The following is a 21,836-nucleotide window of genomic DNA, read 5'->3' as shown; positions in this document are numbered from 1 at the left end:
TTGTTGTTGTTTGGTCACTAAATCATGTCCAACTCTTTGCAACCCCATAGACTGTAGCCCACCAGGCTCCTCTGTCCATGGGATTCTCCAGGCAAGAATACTGGAGTGGGCTGCCATTTCCTTCTCCAGGGGATCGTCCCGACCCAGGGATCGAACCCAGGTCTCCCACATTGTAGGCAGACACTTTTACAGTCTGAGCTACCAGGGAAGCCGCCTAGAACTGAATAGATATTTACTATTTGTTCAGTGAGTGCTAGTGCCATTTCCTTCTCCAGGGGATCTTCCCGACCCAGGGATCTGAACCCGCATCTCCTGCATTGGCAGGACTGTTTACCACTGAGTCACCAGGGACGCCTCCCGAAGAAACGGAGGGGAAAGCAGAGACATTCATGGAGTGCCTGGTTTGCGTGAGAGCCTGTGTTGGGCTCTTTGCTTACATGACCTCAACGTAGGATGTTCACAAGGAAGTGCTTCCTCATATCATCCTAGGAGTTCGTGGGAGAGCAGGGCAAATGATCATTCTCGTTTTGTAGATGAGGAAACCGAGGTTTCTCATGACAGGGTGAGGAATTGTAGCCCATCTGACCTTATGCTCTTGGTTCCCTACACCGTGTCCCAAATGTTAGCCTCTGTCTTCTCCTGCCCTCATTCTAGCGTGGTTCACAGGACGCTTGCCCAGTCTGCCCACCATGACTGTTTAATAAATAAGGACTGAGGAATGCAAATTAGAAAAGCAGTGCAAACAAAGCCACAAAGCTAAATTCTACCTGAAAAGTATTGTGTATTCCACAGCTGAATATAAGCTGAGCTTTGTTGCTTCTTTAATACTCAGTAATGAATTACATATGTAATCCTTGGCCCTTTGATTAATAGGTCCTTAATAAGTGCTTGGTGAACACTGAATTAATGTGGAGAATTAACAGGTTTGTGTTTTTTTTTTTTAATCTCTTTAACATGTTTGTTTCCGTAAGAGAAGAATGGAGGTTAGTATTAAATGTTCCATAAATTGTTCACCATGAGCAATCAGTTTTTTAACTTGCATTTATTTATTCAGCAGGCACTTTGGGGGCATCTATTATGTACCTAGTCTGGTCAGGAAACTAACCCCAGGGAGGAGAAGAGCAGGGGTACTAATTGTGTCGAGTGAGAACAAAGGATTATGCATGGCTTTCCCTACCGTTGGCCAAATACCTAGCCACAGGGACCACGACCCTCAGGCAGCTGTTTCCTGCAGAAGCAATTGCTCATAAATCCTTTCATCTGAACCCAGTAAATGGCTGTGTCCTAGAGCAGGGCACAGGGCAAGTCCTGGAATTAGAGCACCTGGTTTCAAATACTGGTTTCCCTTCATAAAAAAAGGAATCCAGGGAGGAGTCAATGATATTAAAATAACTGTTATCATTACAGGCTGCTTAAGTCCGTTTTGAATTTGGAGTAGGGAAAAAAGGACTACTGTACTTTGCTCTTTATATTTTTTGTTTAATTTCACAACAATCCCATGACGCTTCCCCGTTTTACAGAGGGAAAGACTGAGGTTCAGTGAGCATGAATGTATACATGGAAGAGCTCTGAACTGTTGTTCTGATTCTGAAGTCCACACCACATCTGGTCCAGCCTGCCGTTCAGGAAAAAGGAATGTTCTGATTCTGAAGTCCACACCACATCTGGTCCAGCCTGCCGTTCAGGAAAAAGGAATAACTACCAAACCGGAAACTCTCTGGCAGGTCTGACTAAGCACACCCAAAATGTCATGTTGTTTTGTTCTCTTATATTTTATTCTATTTTCATGAAATGGAAACCCTGGCTTTTCCATTAGAAGCCAAGAGCTTAGAACTGAGGAAGCATAGTTTGTTAAACCTTTATTCCACAGGATTTCATGACTATTGATTTCAGTACTACGACTTATGTCTTTTGAGGGGAAAAAAAAGTATTACTTTCAGTTCAGACTGAAAGATAGAAACCCCAAAACTTATCCATCTGGATATGACTAAAGTGTCCTAACACATGATATTTCTTTGGAGCCATAGGGGGCGATGCTCCAGGCCTGTTTGAACAAGCCAAAGATTAAAAGTTCATGTTGCATGAAGATTCTTCTAATTCCCAAGTGATGTGGGATCATTTTAATGAGAGACAGGATAGCTAGAGAAGCTGAATTTTTCAAGGCCTGAGCAAACCATTTGAAAACTATGACCGATCTATCGAGTTATATTTATTTCGAATTAAAATCATATTAATGATTTCTCCCAAGCTGAGATATTAGCAAGGTCAAATAAAAAGAAGGTTACTTTGGAGTTGGACAGATGGGGGTTTGAAGCCTGACTGCGTGCTTATAGCTTCCCCGATGGCTCACTTGGTAAAGAATTTACCTGCAATGTAGGAGGCCCAGGTCTGGTCCCTGGGTCGGGAAGATCCCCTGAAGAAGGAAATGGCAACACACTTCAGTATTCTTACCTGGAAAATTCCATGGACAGAAGAGCCTGGCAGGCTACAGTCCATAGGGTCTCAAGAGTTGGACATGCATTGATCACTTCGAGGAAGTCACTGAAATTCTCAGGACTAGTTTCCATTGTTTGTAAGTTGGGGCTACCAGAAAGCATAAGTTATTGTAGGAATCAATAACAGCCATAAAGTGCTCAGCACTTTGCCCAGACCAAGTGGGCCTTAGCAGGTGTCACTTGCCCTTTATTTGCTGAGTAATTGAAACTCACTGTGATGGGTACCACTAGCACATGGGATTATTATTATTATTATTGGCCCTGATATTATCTCAGCATTCAAAATCATCATTCTTCAACCAGGGTTCAAACCCGTGCCCCCTGCATTGCAAGGGCCAAGTCTTAACCATTGGACTGCCTGGGAAGTCCCAGCACATAGGATACTTAAGGTTCAACAGTCATCCTTCCCATCTCTACCAAGGAGGCTGGAGCTCAGGGAGGTTAAGTAACCTACACTTGATCACGGGCCTGGTATGTAGCCAGAACTGGAGCTGGAACCCAGAAGACCTAGGCAATCAGACTAGGAGTCCCTGCACCACACTACTTACTTTTACTTCGAGAGGAGAGTGTGTACCTTTAAAAAAGAAAGGGTGTCAGCTAGGAAAGCATCCTTGCATTTTAGGATCCTGTTTGAAATGTACCCATCTTTGGTCATCTTCCATACAGCAAAATTCGCTCGTTATCCTTACACCCGAGACTGATGAGCGGTCAGCTTGTGGGGGAAGCAAGATGTTCTCAAACGGGCTCGCCTCCCCAGCCTCCTCTGATTCTGAGCCACTTTTCCAGAGCACAGCCACCGAACAAACAGTTGAATCAGGGATGTTTTATTTATGACTTTAATAATGGAGTCTCTTGGGAAAACTGGTTTCCCATTCCCAGAAGCAAAAAATCATCTACAGAATGTTCTTGAAATTTTTTTTGCTGTTTACATTTTTTTTTCTCCTACCACAGTCTCTGAGCCACCTTAATAGAGTTTCAAACATCCCTTCACAAAAGAAGGATAATTTGAGCTGATGTTCATTTGGTTGGTATGTTCTGTACCAAACCAGCACAGTGTCAGGAATGGAGGATATAGGTTGATAATGTGGCTGCTGATACAATCCTATGTTGAATATGGTCTTTATTACCAAAACTGCCACTAGGCCAACAGGGGCTTGTTTGAACTTTATCTAGTTCCCAGAGCCTTATTTCCACACCCATTGGATGAACAGTACCCATATCTCCTGGAGGCACTCAGGCTTGAAGTTGTTTCCATGGTGATGAGACATGCCCAGGGCTCAGGTTTCATTCTGTTCTTATTTCTCAATGATATTATAAAGAAATAGTACCAGAGAGAATGTTAACCACATCAGGGAGAGAAATTGAAAAAAGGAAGCATCACTGACCTTCTGGAGCCCTGGCTATAGGAGGGAACTCTGGAAGTTTCTATTTAACCAGGGGGAGTTAGGGAGTCATCTTGGGAAGATCCCCTGGAGTAGGAAATGGCACCCCACTCCAGTAATCTTGCTTAGAAAATTCCATGGACAGAGGAGCCTGGCGGGCTACAGTCCATGGGGTTGCACAGAGTCTGACACGGCTGAGCACAGGAACAAGACTTGCAAAGAAAAGGTTAGAGTTATCACTGAGCTAACTGGTTTGGACCTGTTGTGTCCTATACATCAGATATTTCATCTTGCCTTGGGTAGAGCTAGATTTAGCCTAAGGGAGACTTACTTGTAAAAGCAGATAAGGCAGGCAGAACTCAACATTAGAAAGCCTGTAAAGATCTTTTCTGCCTGTGAGCATAAGACTACCAGGCATTTGGGGATTAAAAAGCAGGCTTCCAGGCTCTGATTAGCAGCTGTGTGACCTTGGATTGGTTACCTTTTGAGGCTTAGTTGACTTATCTGTAAAAGAAGGTTGTTGTAAGGACTAAGAGAGATAATGTATCTCAAGTGCCTGGCACCCCTAAAGCTAAAGAAATGTTGGTTGGATGGGTGGTTTAGTCCCTAAGTCATATCTGACTTTTGCTACCCCTTGGAGTGTAGCCCACCAGGCTCCTCTGTCCTTGGAATTTTCCAGGCAAGACTACTGGAGTGGGTTGCCATTTCCTTCTCCAGGGGATCTTCTTGAGCCAGGGATCGAACTCAGGTCTCCTGCAATGCAGGTAGATTCTTTACTGACTGAGCCACCAGGGAAGCTGGTGTAATGTTGGCTATTGTTGCTTGAATAGTAGTAAAGGCAGAGCATGGCTGTGTGTTATTCAAAGTGGAAAAATGCATGTGCTCCAATGGCCAAATGACAAGGATTACTGGTAGGCTGGTTTATAATTTTCCTTTTTCTTTGCATGCACTTTCTGAACATATTTTATTCATTTCTGTATATTTGGCAATTATTCATTTCTGTATATTTGGGCAATTATCCCCAAGGACAGTAATTTACCCATTCTTTCAATAAGTCTTTTTGAGCCAGGCTTAGGGATAATTCCCCTGCCCTTGGGGGAGTTTTCTCAATCTCTTTAGGGAGTGCTTGTGTTACAAGGGGGAGAAAGGGTTGCCCAGTGGAAAAAAGGTCAGAGTTACCACAGCAGTTACTGGTTTAGACTAGAAAGTAGAGTTCTAGAAAGGCTTCCCAGAGGCCTCCTTGCTGCCTGTCTCCCACTAGGTCCTCGTAGCACTTAACTCAGGCCTCTTCTCTGGTCCTTACCAGGTTTATTGTCTGACTCCTTTCATAGGACTTCCTCCTGGGCAGGGACCCAGGTTCTCTTTTGTTTTTTTTTTGGCCTGCTCCCCATGTGGGATCTTTATTTCCTGACCAGGGATTGAACCCACGCCCCCTACACTGGAAGCGTGGAGTCTTAACAACTGGACCTCCAGGGAAGTCCCGAACTCTTTATAACCGACTAGTGAACGTTTGATGAACAAATAATCGTGGGGAGTTTCCTGGTCGTCTAGTGGGTAGGATTCCAGGCTCTCCCTGCTGTGGCTTGGGTTCAATCCCTGGTTGGGGAACTGAGATACCGCAAGCTGCGTGGACCAAAAAAAAAAAAAAGTGTGGATGTAAGGTATGGTCAGTTAACAAAAGAATTATTCCTTTCAACCCCAACCCAAAAGGAAATGTGGTACTTATTGAATGCTTGTGGATAAAGGAAAGATTGCTTTAGCGTTTACCTTCATTCCATTTGAAACAATAAGGGAAATGAGATAAGTTGGTTTATTTTTTATTTATTTTTGGCCATGCCACATGGCTTGTGGGATCTTAGCTCTCTGACCAGGGACTGAAGCCAGGCCCTAGGAAGTGGAATTGCCAAATCCTGACCACTGGACCGCCAGGGAAGTCCCAAAGAGAAGTTTGCCAGGTAAGATAACTAAAGAGGGCATATTTTATATCTCTTGGTGGGAGTGAAGCCTGTCATATGGTTTCTTGTAGTCTAACCAAGTACAAGTGTAACAGGAGGGAAGGGGGCAGGACACAACTTTTCAAAGAACCACATAGCCCAAGGACACAACATAAACCAATTAGAATCAAAGGGGTCCAAGATGGCAGACAAGTTGATTTTAATTAGACCTTGATCCTCAATCAGCAAGCTAAATGATGCACCCAGAGGCGCCATGATAATTCCAAGTAAAGTGAAAGTCGCTCAGTCATGTCTGATTCTTTATGACCACACGGACTGCAGCCTGCCAGGCTCCTCTGGCCATGAAATTCTCCAGGCAAGAATCCTGGAATGGGTTGCCATTTCCTTCTCCAGTAACAGTTCTAAGGCACTGTCAAAAGACCAAGGAGTATGCAGTGGCCCAATTCCTGAAAATCTCCACCCCTTCCCCAAAATGGGTTTCCCTGGTGGCTCAGACAATAAAGAATCCACCTGCAATGCAGGAGAACTGGGTTTGATTCCTGGTTTGGGAAAAGCCCCTGGAGAAGGAACAGCTACCCACTCTAGTATTCTGGCTTGGAGAATTCCATGGACAGAGGAGCCAGGCAGGCTACATACAGTCCATGGGGTTACAAAGAATCGAACGTGACTGAACAACTTACACTTTCCCCAAAATAGTTGGAATAATCCTCCCACACATTAGCATATGAATTTCAGCAGCTCAGTCATTCAGTCCTTTCTGACTCTTTGCAACCCCATGGACTGCAGCACGCCAGGCTTCCCTGCCCATCACCAACTCCTGGAGTCTACCCAAACCCATATCCATAGAGTCGATGATGCCATCCAACCATCTCATCCTCTGTTTTCCCCTTCTCCTTCTGCCCTCAATCTTTCCCAGCATCAGGGTCTTTTCCAAAGAGTCAGCTCTTTGCATCAGGTGGCCAAAGTATTGGAGTTTCAGCTTTAACATCAGTCCTTCCAATGAATATTCAGAACTGATTTCCTTTAGGATTGACTGGTTGGATCTCCTTGCAGTCCAAGGGACTCTCAAAAGTCTTCTCCAAAACCACAGTTCAAAAACATCAATGCTTCGGCTCTCAGCTTTCTTTATAGTCCAACTCTCACATCCATACATGAATACTGGAAAAACCATAGCTTTGACTAGACAAACCTTTGTCGTCAAAGTAGTGTCTCTGCCTTTTAATATGCTGTCTAGGTTGGTCATAGCTTTTCTTCCAAGGAGAAAGCATCTTTTAATTTCATGGATGCAGTCACCATCTGCAATGATTTTGGAGCCCCCCAAAATAAAGTCTCTGTTTCCATTGTTTCCCCATCTTGCCATGAAGTGATGGGACGGGATGCCATGATCTTAGTTTTTTGAATGCTGAGTTTTAAGCCAGCTTTTTCATCTCCTCTTTCATTTCCATCAAGAGGCTCTTTAGTTCCTCTTTGCTTTCTGCCATAAGGGCAGTGACATCTGTGTATCTGAGGTTATTTTTTGATATTTCTCCTGCAATCTTGATTCCAACTTGTGCTTCATCCAGCCCAGCATTTCTCATGATGTACTCTGCATATAAGTTAAATAAGCAGGGTGACGATATATAGCATTGGTGTACTCCTTTCCCAATTTGGAACCAGTCTGCTGTTCCTTGTCCGGTTCTAACTGTTGCTTCTTGGCCTGCATACAGATTTCTCAGGAGGCAGGTCAGGTGGTCTGGTATTCCCATCTCTTTCAGAATTTTCCACAGTTCATTGTGATCCACATAGTCCAAGGCTTTGGTGTAGTCAATTAAGCAGAAGTAGATGTTTTTCTGGAACCCTCTTCTTTTTCAATGATCCAATGGATGTTGGCAATTTGATCTCTGGTTGCTCTGCCTTTTCTAAATCCAGCTTGAACATCTGGAATTTCACAGTTCACATACTGTTGAAGCCTCACTTGGAGAATTTTGAGCATTGCTTTGCTAGCGTGTGAGATAAGTGCAATTGTGTAGTAGTTTGAACATTCTTAGGTGTTGCCTTTCTTTGGGATTGTAATGAAAACTGACCTTTTCCAGTCCTTTGGCCACTGCTTATGGCCACATGAAATTACCCAGCCTATAAAATATGAAATTACCCAGCCTATAAAGACTAACCACGCCACATTTCACAGCCACACTCACCCTCTGCAATGGCCCACACTCTGCCTGAATCTAAATCCGCTTCTCTCTGAATCTGGATAAATCCACTTCTTACCTATCTCTGTCTCTCACTGTATTCTTTCTGCAATGAGACATCAAGAAACTGAGCTTCATTAGGTCTGTACCATGTGCTGTGGGCTTTGGCTGGGCTCGAGTCCCAGTCACGTAGGTTCGAGTCCCAGTCACATAGTTTCAAGTCCCAAGAAGGGTTTTGGCTGGGTTTGAGTTCCCACTACATTGGTTCAAGTCCCAATCTAAGGTAAATGGTTTCACAAGTGGTAGGAGAATGGGGTGGCTGGCAGTCACTCATGTAAAAGCAAGAAGGAGGCTATCTCCACAGGGAGTAAGCTCGACTGAGAACTGGGCAACATCTTGGGGGAACAGACATCTCTTGGCCCCATTTATCCTTTCCTCTTCCTCTCGCTTCCCTAATCTCTTAGGATCTAGGGAACCCCTTTCAAGTGAAGGATAGAAGTGGGGAAATCTTGCTTTTATTCATAGTGTTTTCTCCCACATAATTTGTTCTTGCCTAAAGTCCTCTTTTCTTACCCTTGGTGACCTAGGATTTTGAAACTCAAAAGCCAAAGAAATACAAATGTTTTTTCAAATCAAATATAATTTGGGACTTCCCTGGCAGTGCAGTGGCTAAGACTCTGTACTTCAGTGCAGGGGACACAGGTTTGATTCCTGGTTGGGGAACTAAGATTCCACATGACACATAGTATGGCTGAAAAGAAAAATCAGATATAATTAATTTCTATCATCTCAAAAATCCCTTTTCATCTTTCTTTTCTATAATGAACCCACTTCTCCCATCCCTAGCCCCTTGACAACAACTGATCTGTTCTGTTCCTATGGTATTTCCTTTTCCAGAAAGCCATATAATAAATAGCTTTCTGAATCTGGTTTCTTTCATAACGCTTTAACATAATGCTTTAGAGGTTCATCCACAACATTGAATGGATCAGTAAGTCATTTGTTTTTACTGCTTAATAGTATTTCATTGTGGAGAAGGCAATGGCACCCCACTCCAGTACTCTTGCCTGGAAAATCCCATGGATGGAGGAGCCTGGTAGGCTACAGTCCATGCGGTCACTGAGGGTCGGACACAACTGAGCAACTTCACTTTCACTTTTCACTTTCACGCATTAGAGAAGGAAATGGCAACCCACTCCAGTGTTCTTGCCTGGAGAATCCCAGGGACAGAGGAGCCTGGTGGGCTGCCATCTATGGGGTCGCACAGAGTCGGACAGGACTGAAGCGACTTAGCAGCAGCAGCAGCAGCAGTATTTCATTGTATGGACGTACCACAGTGTGTTCACCAGTTGATAAACATTTGTGTTGTTTCCAGTTTCTGGCTATTATTGGAAAAACTGCTGTTAACATTTGTGGACAGGTTTTGGTATGTATTTTGTATATACTTTGACTTCTCTTGGGTTTCTTAGATATGAGATTGCTAGATCATATGGCAAGTGGATGTTTTAAATTTAGAAGAAACTATCAAACTTTTTCCAAAAAGCCTGTGCCGTTTTGCATTCCCACCAGCAGTGCATGAGAGTTCTGGTTGCTCCACATCGTCGCCAGCACTCAGAATTGTCTGTTTATTTTTCAATTTAGACCTTCTGATAGATGATAGACGCTCACGTATTTTTTTTTCTGATTTCTACTGACACATTTCTCCTTTGGGATAAATGTGCAGAAAATCCTGTCTGACAAATAAAGCCAAGAGGAAACTTAAGAGTAACTTTACATAATAAGCAAAAATATATCTTGCTTCATAAGAAAACATAAAGGTAAGAATGAAAAACTGAAGAAGTGAGGAGCGATGTTGGGAAGTGGGACCTAGGTATGTGATCTCATAACCTTTCCAGTATAGTTCTTTTTTTCATCCATTTAGACAGGACACAATGCTGTCATTGATTAGTGACAAAGTTGGGTTCAACTCTTTGCGACCCCATGAACTGTTCTCTGGGCTTCCCTGTCCTTCACCAGCTCCCAGAGCTTGCTCCAACTCATGTCCGTTGAGCCAGTGACGCCATCCAACCACCTTATCCTCTCTTGCCTCCTTCTCCTCCTGCCCTCAATCTTTCAGAGCATCAGGGTCTTTTCCAATGAGTCTGCTTTTTGCATCAGGTGGCCAAAGTATTGGAGCTTCAGCATCAGTCCTTCCAGTTAATATTCAGGGTTGATTACCTTTAAGTTTGACTGGTTTGATCTCCTTGCTGTCCAAGGGACTCAGATAGGACACATACCTTTGGCCAGATTTTCTGACTAATCCATTTGGAAAAATCTACTTTTGCTCTGAGCAATGGTTATACAACCAACCACTTTTTGTTAACTTCTGTTTTCCAACTTAGTCTCCTTTAAACCAGAAATGTCAGCGCTCACAGAGACAGGTGAGACAATAGCATCGCTAAAATAGCCACATGTAAAATTATTATAAAAGATTGCACATTCAAAGGAATACCTCACCCTTGACCCAAAATTATGTTATTTTTCAGTTCTTAAGAAGGTAGTTTGACATAAGAGTCTTCGAATTCTTCTGAAGACTCATCCTGTCCTTTTCCTTGTCACTCCTCATTCACTTCATCGACACACACATTTGCAGGATAATCTTGCGATTTATTTCTTGGCCATTTAGTTCCAGGCTCCACTGAGACTATTATGACCTCTAAAAGAGGCTGCTTGAATCAAGATCCAGAAACCTCAGGTGTGAAATAGAGACTACAGCCCCCTCCTTATGCATGAGATTGGAAAGGAAGGCATTTCTTCCAGCTGGATTTAGGACACACACGGGGGCTTTGTTTACTCAGGGTTGCTTCAAACACCTCCGTGCAGCCAACAAAAGGAACAAAGCACCCCACATCCTGCCCTGACAGTCTGTGTCCTGTTCCTTTCCTGCAAGGAGAAATTGCTGCTTGTAGCCGTACTTGCCTGCACCAGTCACCTCTCTTTTACCAAATGCAAGGGAGAGCAAGCAGGCAGAGGGGTCGGCATTTTGAAGAATTCAGGTGATCTGCTGACTGGTTGACAAGGCTTACTTTTCGTTTCTAGGCAATAAGTCATGATTTATAAGCAAAAGGCTACTCCTGTCTTCCGCCGTCATCTGCATCCATATTCCCCACGGCCCTGTATCCAGGGTGACCCGATAGTTTGGCAAACGAAGAGCGTGCTGACATTGACTGTTCATATTTGAGAGCCAGACTCCAGACGTTTGGTTCAAAATGTGATGGTGACACAATGGGGTCAAGAGAAGCTGTCAGGAAAATAGCTCCTAAGAATAGCTCATATGTATTGAGCCCTAGCTCTGCGCCAACCACCAAATGTTCCACATGTTCTTTTTATTTTTGCCATGCTACATGGCTTATGGGATTTTAGTTCCCCAACCAGGGATCAAACCTGGGGCCCTGGCAGTGAGGCGCCGAGTCCTAACCACTGGACAGCCAGGGAATTGCCACATGTTTGTTTCCTTACTAGACCCCACATGGACCCTATGATAGCTCCTATTATTAACTCAGTTTTCTTCACATGAATCCTATTATTAACTCAGTTTTACAGTAAAGAAAACTGAAGCTCAGTGAGAGAGTGACTTTTACCTAAGGGCCCAATGCTAGCAGATAGCAGTGTGTGTGTGTGTGTGTGTGTGTGTGTGTGTGTCTCAGTTGTGTCCGACTCTTCACAACCCCATGGACTGTAACCTGCCAGGCTCCTCTGTCCATGGAATTCTCCAGGCAAGAATACTGGAGTGGGTTGCCATGTCCTTCTCCAGAGCAGATAGTAAAGCTAAGTTTTAAAGGTATTAATAGATGATGTGAGTCTTCATTCTTAACAACTACTATATTCTCAGGGGACTTCCCTGGTGGCCCAGTGGCGAAGACTCCATGTTCCCAATGCAGGAGGCCTAGGTTCAATCCCTGGTCAGGGAACTAGATCCCACAGACTAGTCTACACCACGACTAGTAGATCCTGTGTGCCAAAACTAAGACCCAGTACAGCATAAATAAATATTTTTTAAAAGAACAAAACAAACCCCCCAAAATTGCTACTACACCCTATCTCAGCCAGAGCTCCATTGCAGCAAAAATCCACAGGTAGATAAGTCTAACAATGGGAAAATGTGAAGATCAAAATTGCCCAGATTTTGAAATCTACTTGGAAAATCTATTCACTTAAATAAGTCATTCATTTATTCATTTAACAAAAATGTAGGAGCATGTACAGATGTTGAGCATACAATAGTTATAACTATGGTTCCTGCCCTCATGGATCTTACAATCTAAAAGAGAAACAGTTTGTAAAGGGAAAATTACAGTAAAAATTGATGTATTTTATCAGACCTATGAAGGTGCAATGTCAAGGAGAAGAAAGAGGTGCCTAGACGTGGTTCTGAGGGTGAGAAAAGGCTTCCTGGAGAAGACATTTTAGCAGCTGAGTCTCAAAGAATAGGGGCTTAAAGATCCCCTGGAGGCAAGGGAGAAAGATCGCCTGCATGGCAACCCACTCAGTATTCTTGCCTGGAGAATCCCCATGGACAGAGGAGCCTGGTGGGCTACAGTCCATAGGGTCACAAAGAAATGGACACAACTGAGTGACTACACACAGCACAGACGATGCTAGTAGTGAAGAACCTGCCTACCAATGCCCATGCAGGAGGCACAAGAGACTCAAGGTTGGTCCCTGGGTCAAGCAAATCCCTGGAGAAGGCAATGGCAACCCACTCCAGTATTCTTGCCTAGAAAATCCCATGGAGAGAGGAAGAGTTGGACATGACTGAAGCAACTTAGCAGGCAGGCTCAAAGAATAAAGAGTACTCAGGCAATAAATAGGGTGTGTGTGTCTGTATGTTTGTGTACATGCACAGGGCTTGTGTATACGGGGGTGGGATGTTGCACAGAGGAGAAAAGGAAGAAGCATAGTATTCATACTTGAGAGTGCATATTTGGTATACTTGGAACAGGGGCTTCGATGGAGACAGTGGGAGAGGAGGATAAGGCTGCACGAGGATGTTGGGACCAGGTCTTTGAAAGGCCTTATAAGGGCCTTCAACTCACAGGCAACAAGAAACCATTAAAGGATTTTGAGCAGAAGGATGGAGGAGCCTGGTGGGCTGCAGTCCATGGGGTCGCTGAGAGTCGGACACGACTGAGCGACTTCACTTTCACTTTTCAGTTTCATGCACTGGAGAAGGAAATGGCAACCCACTCCAGTGTTCTTGCCTGGAGAATCCCAGGGATGGGGAAGCCTGGTGGGCTGCCAGACGTCTATGGGGTCGCACAGAGTCGGACACGACTGAAGCGACTTAGCAATAGCAGCAGCAGTGACATGGTCAGGTGGGTGTCAAGGGAATTACCTGGCAGTATAGTGGTTAGGACTCAGCTTTCACATGGTGGGAAAGGTGAGTGGTGCAGCCAAAGGAAAAAAAAAAAGATACGTATCAGATTCCAGCATGGTCAGTTATGGAAGAAGCCATGGAAACAGAAAAAAAATCTAGGATGGGACAATTTCAAAGATGAGAAAAGATAAAATGCTTAACTTGGGGGCAGTGCCCAAAGGGATAGGGAGGAAGAGACAAACAAGGAGATTAAGAAGGCAGGATCTCTGGGACTGAGGATTGCTTCACCATGAGGTATTGTAGTGGTTAACTGCATGTGGCTCCAGATAGCATCGATTCCATTCATTTCATAGCTGTGTGACTCAGTCAAGGTACTTAAACCATCCATCTGCCTCGGTCTCCTCATCCATAACATGAGGACACAATAGTACGTACAGCAAAGGATTGTCACAAAAGTCAAATGAGATCCAAGCGTCAAGAACAGTAAGTGCTGGACTTCCCTGGCGGTGCAGCGGTTAAGACTTCACCTGCTAATGCAGGGGACAGGGTTCAGTCCCTGGTTCGTGAAGATTCCATGTGCTTCAGAGCAGCTAAGCCCATGGGCCACAACTGCAGAACCTACAAGCCTAGAGCCCGTGCTCCACAAGAGAAGCCCGTGCGCCACGACTAAAGAGTAGCCCACGCTCACTGTATCTAGGGAAACCCTCACAAAGCAATGAAGACCAGCTCAGCCAAAAATAAATTAAAAAAAAAAAAGAGTAAGAGCTCAACAAATTCTCTGTTTACGTAATTCTAGTGTGACAAGGGGACATATCTATGCTAGATTCCAGGTTCCTGACCAGGCTCACTGTGTCAACGTGGACTACCTGCAGGCTACCTTCCCGGAAAAGGTTGTAATCTAATAGAGCGCTTGGGCTTCCCTGGTGGCTCAGCTGGTAAAGAATCTGCCTGCAATAGCGGGAGACTTTGATCCCTGGGTTGGGAAAATCCCCTGGAGGAGGGCATGGCAACCCACTGCAGTATTCTTGCCTGGAGAATCCCCAGGGACACAGTCCCATGGGGTTGCAAAGAGTCGGACACGACTGAGTGACTAAGCAAAGCAAAAGAGCACTTATCGAGAAAAACACTGTGAAGCTGATCCTAATGGGCCACAACTAATATTTGATATACTTGTCGAGCCATGTAAGTAATAAGTGACACTCCTGAGTAGCTCCAGGATCTGGGCTGCCTGATGCAAGCAAGATTTTATGCCTTTATTCTTAGAAGATATTTTTCAAGTGTCAAAAGTATTTCATGTGATTCTAATGCTCTTAAAGTAACCTCAGATCATTGAAAAAAGTACTAGGAAATACCCCCTGAAAAAGATTATTTCTTCAAATTCCTGGATTTCTTTTTTTTAGCTTAACAAAGCATTCTAGAACTTTCTGTTCCCATCCCCTGAAAATGAATTCTACCTCTGAATCCCTGGGAATAACTTTAGTGGGAATTCATGCTTGGTTCCTCAAATTTTTGCTTTTAGGAATAGATCCTTCCAGTTTGAATCTCTCACTTTCAGAAGGACACTTCGGTACAAATGATTTTCAGCATATGGTATTGCTTTCTACCCATCCATCCATTCATACATCCTTGGATCCATTCATCCACCGACCTACCCATCTGAGCCTAGAGTTTGCAGCCAGACCCACGATTATAAAGCTTTACCACTTAGTACCTATGAGACCTTGAGGCTGTCATGTAACGCCTCTGAACCCAACTCCTTGTTTGTAAAATGAGGATTCAAACAAGTATCTCCTCACATTTCTCTTGTAAGGATTAAATTAGAATGACTATAGAGCATGGAGCACAGCACTGGGCATTGATTACATACTCAATATTGGTATGTGGTTGTTTTTTGCTGCTGTTGTTCAGTCACTAAGTCATGTCCAACTCTTTGCAACCCTATGTACTGCTGCACACCAGGCTTCCCTGTCCTTCACTATCTCCCTGAGTTTGCTCAAACTCGTGTCCATTGAGTCAGTGATGCCATCCAACTGTCTCATCCTCTGTCACTCCCTTCTCCTTCTGCCCTCAATCTTTCCCAGTATCAGGGTCTTTTCCATTGAGTCGGCTCTTCACATCAGGTGGCCAAAGTATTGGAGCATCAGTCCTTCCAATGAATATTCAGGGTTGATTTCCTTCAGGATTGACTAGTTTGATTTTGCAATCCAAGGGACTCTCAGAGTCTTCTTCAGCATCACAGTCTGAAGTATCCATTCTTCAGTGCTCAGCCTTCTTTATGGTCAAACTCTCACATCTATACATGACTACTGGAAAAACCATAGCTTTGACTAGACGGACGTTTGCGAGCAAAGTGATGTCTCTGCTTTTTAATACACTGTCTAGGTTTGTTATAGTTTTTCTTCCAGGGAGTGAGCGTCTTTTAATGTTGTAGCTGCAGTCCCCATCTGCATTGATTTTGGAGCCCAAGAATATGAAATATGACACTGTTTCCATTTTTCCCCATCTATTTGCCATGAAGTGACAGATATTCTGCAAAGCAGACACTGTGCCAGTCACTGAGCACACAGCTGTGAACAAGAGTTTGGGGCCCTGTCTTCATGGAATATATAGTCTGGAGGAGGAGAAAGACATGGAATTAGTAATTTCTCCCAAATAATCCCATCTCATTAAACAGCTACCATTCTCCCAGTTTATCAGGTTTAAAATCAAAGGGTCATCATTGATTCCTTTCTTACAACTGCCTCCTTTCCCCCTCCCCCTGCACCCAGTCCCCATATCTAATCCACAGGTAAGTCCTGTTAGCTCTGCCCTCAAAAGATATTTCAAATCTGGCCAGTTTTCACCATCTTCCCTTGTCTGGACTCCAGCAATGAGCTCTGTAACTGGTCACCTTACTTTCACTCATGCATCTTACAGCACATTTCCAAGAAGAGCCACAAGGATCTTTTCAAAGTGTGAATCAGGTGTTGCACGTCCACTGCTTAAAATCCTGAAGTTACAATAAAGTTCAACCTTCAAAGCCTTACTTGCTCACACACCTGCAATCTCACCAACCACAGCCACACAGACAATCTTTATGTGACTTGAATGCACGAAGCTCTTACCCATCCTCCCATATGTGCCTCCTCCTCACCCACTGCGTCTCTGCTCAGATGTCTTCTCTTCAGACAGGAGGTCCCTGGCCCCCTAACTACACTGGCCCCACCCCATTACCCGCTTCCAACCCCACTCCACCCCCGTCACTCTAACCCATTACCTTGTTTTATTTTCTTGATATCACTTTTGTTCTCTCTCTCTCTCCCTCCTTTTAAATTTAATTTTTTGACACACGTGTGGGATCTTAGTTCCCTCACCAGGGTTTGAACCCGTCTGTGTCTTCTGCAGTGGAGCACAGAGCCTAAACCACCGAGCCACCAGGGAAGTCCTTCTATCCCACTTTTTAAAATCTCTACATATAACTGGTCTCCATGAGGGGCAGGGCTTTGCCTTCTTGCCTCCATATCCATGTGCCTTGAATAAGACGCGGCCCATAGTATCTGCTCCAAAAATATTTTTTGAATTAAAGATTGAAGGGCTGAGTGCATAATAAAGTCTGTGTGATCACAAGAACAGTACGGCTAGGGCAGCGGAGTAATGCCTGCTCAACTGTGTATTGGAAAAGACTTCCATCTGTCTGAAATTGAAATTCAGTCCTGCCTGGTAGCAAGAACTTGGATTAGAATTTTTCTCAGAATTCCTTCCAATCCAAGATTCTGGGATCCATGCCTTTTACCGTGTCCTGAAGTGTCCTCTTTTCACCTGGTTTTTAGAAATACTCAGATTCAAGCGCTGCTGCGGCCAAACGGTTGGTGAAACGGAGACCTGGCCGCCTCTCTTAAGAGAGCAATCAGTCACCTTCCTCCAAGAGGCACTGCCAGACTTCCCTGAGGATGTTTTATAGCTGAAATCATAACAAAGGCTCCCATTTGCAGTGTACCTGCTACATTGCATCCACCTTGCCTCCCTCTTGGCTCATTCTTACACCCACTCTGCAGAGTAAGCATTTCCCTCCTCCTCGTTTTGCATATAAAGAACCTGAAGCCCACAGAGCATAATTGCCGAAGGTCTCAGGGCCGGTTAAAGTGGGGAGCTGTGGTTCAGACACATGTCTGGCTCTGATGTCTGGGCTGGTTCCCCAGCATTCTAGAGGGCCAACTCCTTAATGCAGGTGGTAGATGGCATTGATGTCAACCTAGCTGATGCTAATTTAGGAAAACAACCCTGAGATAAAGAGATAGAGCAAGAAGACTCTGTAATAAGCCTGCTGGCCTAGCTGGAATGATGAGTTTTGATCTATTGCAGGTCAGAGCTATTTGGCTTCTGGAGCTTCGGGGACAGGCCTGTGGGGACCTTGGAGAAAACAGTTTTCAATGACAGAGAGCCTGTGATGGGCTCCTCGGCATCCCCCCCATGATGAGACCCTGCTGGGTGACAGGAACAAGAAGAGTTTGTACGGAGACAAGTGGCATCAGCAAGGCCCTGGCCAGAGGACAGACAGATGCTTGGGATGGGGTTCAGGAGAGGGAAGAGAAGGAGACATGCCCGTGGCAGGAGATTGGGAAGGGGAGTGTGGGAGCCCCCTTCCTCCTCCCAGGATGGTCTTCACTGAATCCCTGGCTGAGGTTCCCTTTTGTTCTGCTTAGAGTGTTTCACTCGGAGAGAAGGGAACTTGGCTGAACACTGAGGTGGGGGTGGGGGGTGTGTGACCTTCATAGACAATTTCCAATGAAATCCCATCGAGTTCTTAATTTCCCGAGTGGCCTCCCCTGACCTCATCTAAGGTCATAAATCAGTCACCCCTCACCCCTACCAGCTCTCCTTCTCTCTTCCCTCTCTTTTGTTTCTTGGGGTTTTGTTTTTTGTTTTTAATGGATCCTGCAAAGATCTTAGTTCCCTGATCAGAGACTGGACCTGGCTCTTGGCAGTAAAAGCTCGGAGTCCTAACCACCGGGCTGCCAGGAAACTCCCCCCACTATCGCTCTCTATCATCACCATATACCGTTCTCCAGCCCACCTGCAGTGCCCACCAGCCCTGCTCTAGGATGTGATTTCTCCTGGTTTTGTCCTTCACTTCATATCCTGTACTTGATGGGAGTATGTGACATGTTGCTTTGACGCTATTCAATTAACGTTTGTCTTTATACTGGTGCCCTTGCTTACTGCATATGTCCTTACAGCAGCAGTTTAAGGGGCTCTGCCAGGCTGGAGAAGCCATGCATTCAGGAGGCCTGTGTCCAGTTGATAACAGGACGGTTACGTGCCTTATGAAAGTAGTCAGGAGACAGATCTGTAGATTTGCTTCTCCGCATTCTGATACCATGAGCTAACAGGAACAAAGTTTAGGGGGTCTTAGTGTGCTAATGGCACCCCACTCCAGTACTCTTGCCTGGAAAATCCCATGGATGGAGGAGCCTGGTAGGCTGCAGTCCATGGGGTCGCTAAGAGTCGGGCACGACTGAGTGACTTCACTTTCACTTTTCAGTTTCATGCGTTGGAGAAGGAAATGGCAACCCACTCCAGTGTTCTTGCCTGGAGAATCCCAGGGATGGGGGAGCCTGGTGGGCTGCCGTCTATGGGGTCGCACAGAGTCAGACAGGACTGAAGTGACTTAGCAGCAGCAGCAGCAGCAGTGTGCTAATGGGCTTCCCAGATGATTAAGTGGGTAAAGAAACTGCCTACAGTGCAGGAGATGCCAGAGACATGGGTTCGATTCCCGGGCTGGGAAGATCCTCTGGAGGACGGCATGGCAACCCACTCCAGTATTCTTGCCTGGAGAATCCCCACAGACAGAGGAGCCTAGCAGGCTACAGTCCATGGGGTCTCAAAGAGTCAGACATGACTGAAGCGACTGAGAATGGCGCGTCCTTCTCTATTACTGCACCTGAGCACGTCTCCTACCAGCATGTCTTACGATTTGAATGATGTACTTATTAATTTTCACATCCTGTGTCTGGTTCACCCACTAGGGTGAACCATCATTGTTTTATTTACCATGTGTTCAGAACCCAGAACAGGGCTGGTGGGAAGGCAATGTCCAAAAGTATTTGTTGCATGACCGAAGGTGTGAATGATGTCTGGGTGGTTAATCCTCAAACGGGATGGTATTGGTGACAAGTAAATAGATTACAGTGTGCTCATTCCCTCAACATCTATGTAGAGATAAAATCGTATTAGGGTTCATACCAAGCATAGGTCCAAAGGAGAAATAAAGGCCGCTCCCCAAGAGGTGTCTGGGAAGTCCTACCCTCTGCCTACTGAGGTGCAGGGAATCCTGGGCTCTTTTATGAAAATGAAAGTCAGCTTAGCTCCCATCTCTCCTCACACACCAACCCCTACCACTCAGCGCCGGTTGGGGAGCAGGTCATGCTGGGGCTTGCCCCGCTTAGGGCTGCCAGGAGCTCTGGCTGGCTCCCATCAGATACACGCCGGCTGTTGGCAAGCGGGAAGGAAGCAAGCTGCAGCAGGAACAAAGTCTGTCACCCTCCCAGAACTTGAAGTAGTTGCCGAGGGAAGTCAGCTGGTCCTGGGGTAAGGAGACCATTATTTGCCATCTCATAAGCAGGTGTTTGAGGGTCAGATTATTTCTCAGCAGGTTGAAAGCCAGGGAAGGCGTGATGTTTTGTTTCTCCTTTGGCCTTGCCGATAGCAGGGTTCACCCATGAGGTCAGGTTGACCTGGTCCTTCTAAGGGGGCCTTGAAATGTAGCTAAGGGTACAGTCAACCCATTCTTCCTGATGTCATCCTTCCTTTATCAACTGTGAGACCTCTGATAAATGTCCTGAGGGATGATGAATGGAGCTGGGAGACTCCTCACTATGGCCTCAGCAAGATGCATCACAGTTCAGATTGGGCCTCTCTTTGGGACTTCTGAATGGTATGAATCTAGAGAAGGGAAAAACAGTTTTACTTGTTCTTATGAAATTTCATAGCAGAGATGGTCTTGATGCTGGTCATTTTCCCCGCTGGTTTGAGGGACTTGGATGACCCTGATTGGCCCTCACATTTCCCTTCCTTTTTATTTTCCAGAAAGAAAAGTACGACCACTGGATAAGATTCCACGCTCCCAATGCAGGGAGCCCAGGTCCAATCCCTAGTTGGGGAACTAGGTCACATATGCCGTACTGAAGATCCTGCTGCAGCAACTGAGACTTGGTGCGGTCAAAAAAAATTTTTTTTGAAAAATAGAATGGAAATGAAACTATTAAAAATATAAAAGAAGAAGAAGAAAAGAAAATTAAGACTGTTTATTGACTACCTACTATATTCCAGGCACTGTACTGGGCGAATTTTCCAAAGTTTCATTTGTATAAAACCATTTCAGGATAGATTATGATTTTTTTATATAAATGAGAAGATGGAGGCTCAGAAAAATAAAGTAAAGATAGCCCCTCAGCTGAGGGACTGAGGCAGAATATGAACTCAGGTTGCCTTGCTCTTAAATTTTGTGTGTTCTTCCCCTCCAGGGCCCAGGAAGAACAGGAATGCTGGAGTAAATTACATGGTAACCCAAATACATTACTTATCAGCATGAATCTAACACTAAAGATTGTTAAGCATGTCTGCATTTACTGGGGAGAGACAGAGGAGGGGGAGGAGTGGGGCATGAAAATATTTTTTTTGCTGGGATTCAATCTGTTCTTAGCCCACTGTCCCATACAGATAACCCGAACCTAGGTATGCTACCTTGCTTCTGTAGTGTCAGAGAAAAGATGACTTGGTAGGGACTAATGCTAACTTAGCTTCCCTGGTGGCTCAGTCAGTAAAGAATCCACCTTTGGATTTGGGAGACTCAGGTTTGATCCTTGAGTAAGAAAGGTCCCCTGGAGAAGGAAATGGCACCCCACTCCAGTATTCTTGCCTGGGAAATCCCATGGACAGAGGAGCCTGGTGGGCTGCAGTCCATGGGGTTGCAAGAGTCAGACACGACTGAGCAACTAACCAAACCACAATGCTATCTTGGTCCAAAGTTAGCTTTCCAGCTACTTTTGATAGAGTAGCTACTGCTACTGTATCATTGAATAAGAACCACACTTTTTCAGTCCTGCCCAGGGATATCCATGGGAATAAAGACTTCAATAAAATGCAAGGTAGCCTGGGTGATTGTCTCCTGCCCTAAACCAGAGGCAGTTCAGCAAGACAGAAACCCCAGAGCAGCGTCTGGTTTCTGGGACCAGTGACTCGGTCACCTGGGCCTCTGTCCTTCTGCAGGTAAGACCTTGCCTCTACCTTCTGGGAGGGAACCTGAACTCTCTCGGCCCTCGGCAGTCCAGGAAGTCTGCCGCTTCCTTATTCGAGATGTCTTATTAAACTGTAATCAGACTGCGAGAGGAGCCAGTCAAAGCAGTGGCTATTAATAGGGAGGCGAGGAAAGCTGACTAAGGAGGGAGCGGACTTAGATTGGAGGGAAGAGCCTGGCCACCTTGGCCCACAGTCCTCGG

General features: G+C 45.1%; 1 long non-coding RNA gene across 2 annotated transcripts; it reads left to right on the top strand.

Annotated features, from left to right (window-relative positions):
* Window positions 1–1,730: 1,730 nt before the first annotated feature.
* LOC147352672 (uncharacterized) lies at window positions 1,731–20,824 on the top strand. 2 transcript variants are annotated; one of them, XR_015148323.1, is made up of 3 exons: window positions 1,731–4,788; window positions 5,737–5,832; window positions 20,425–20,824. It is a non-coding gene; the product is annotated as an uncharacterized LOC147352672 (long non-coding RNA). The 2 variants fall into 2 exon arrangements; XR_015148322.1 differs by lacking the exons at window positions 1,731–4,788; window positions 5,737–5,832 and adding an exon at window positions 5,839–19,926.
* The last annotated feature ends 1,012 nt before the right edge of the window (window positions 20,825–21,836 follow it).

Source organism: Bos grunniens, chromosome 19, assembly GCF_055505025.1.
Source record: "Bos grunniens cultivar Pamir isolate PY7600 chromosome 19, Bosgru_T2T1.0, whole genome shotgun sequence".
NCBI lineage: Eukaryota > Metazoa > Chordata > Mammalia > Artiodactyla > Bovidae > Bos > Bos grunniens.
The sequence above is the reverse complement of the archived record's forward strand: the minus strand, read 5'-3'. Positions and strand labels throughout refer to the sequence as shown.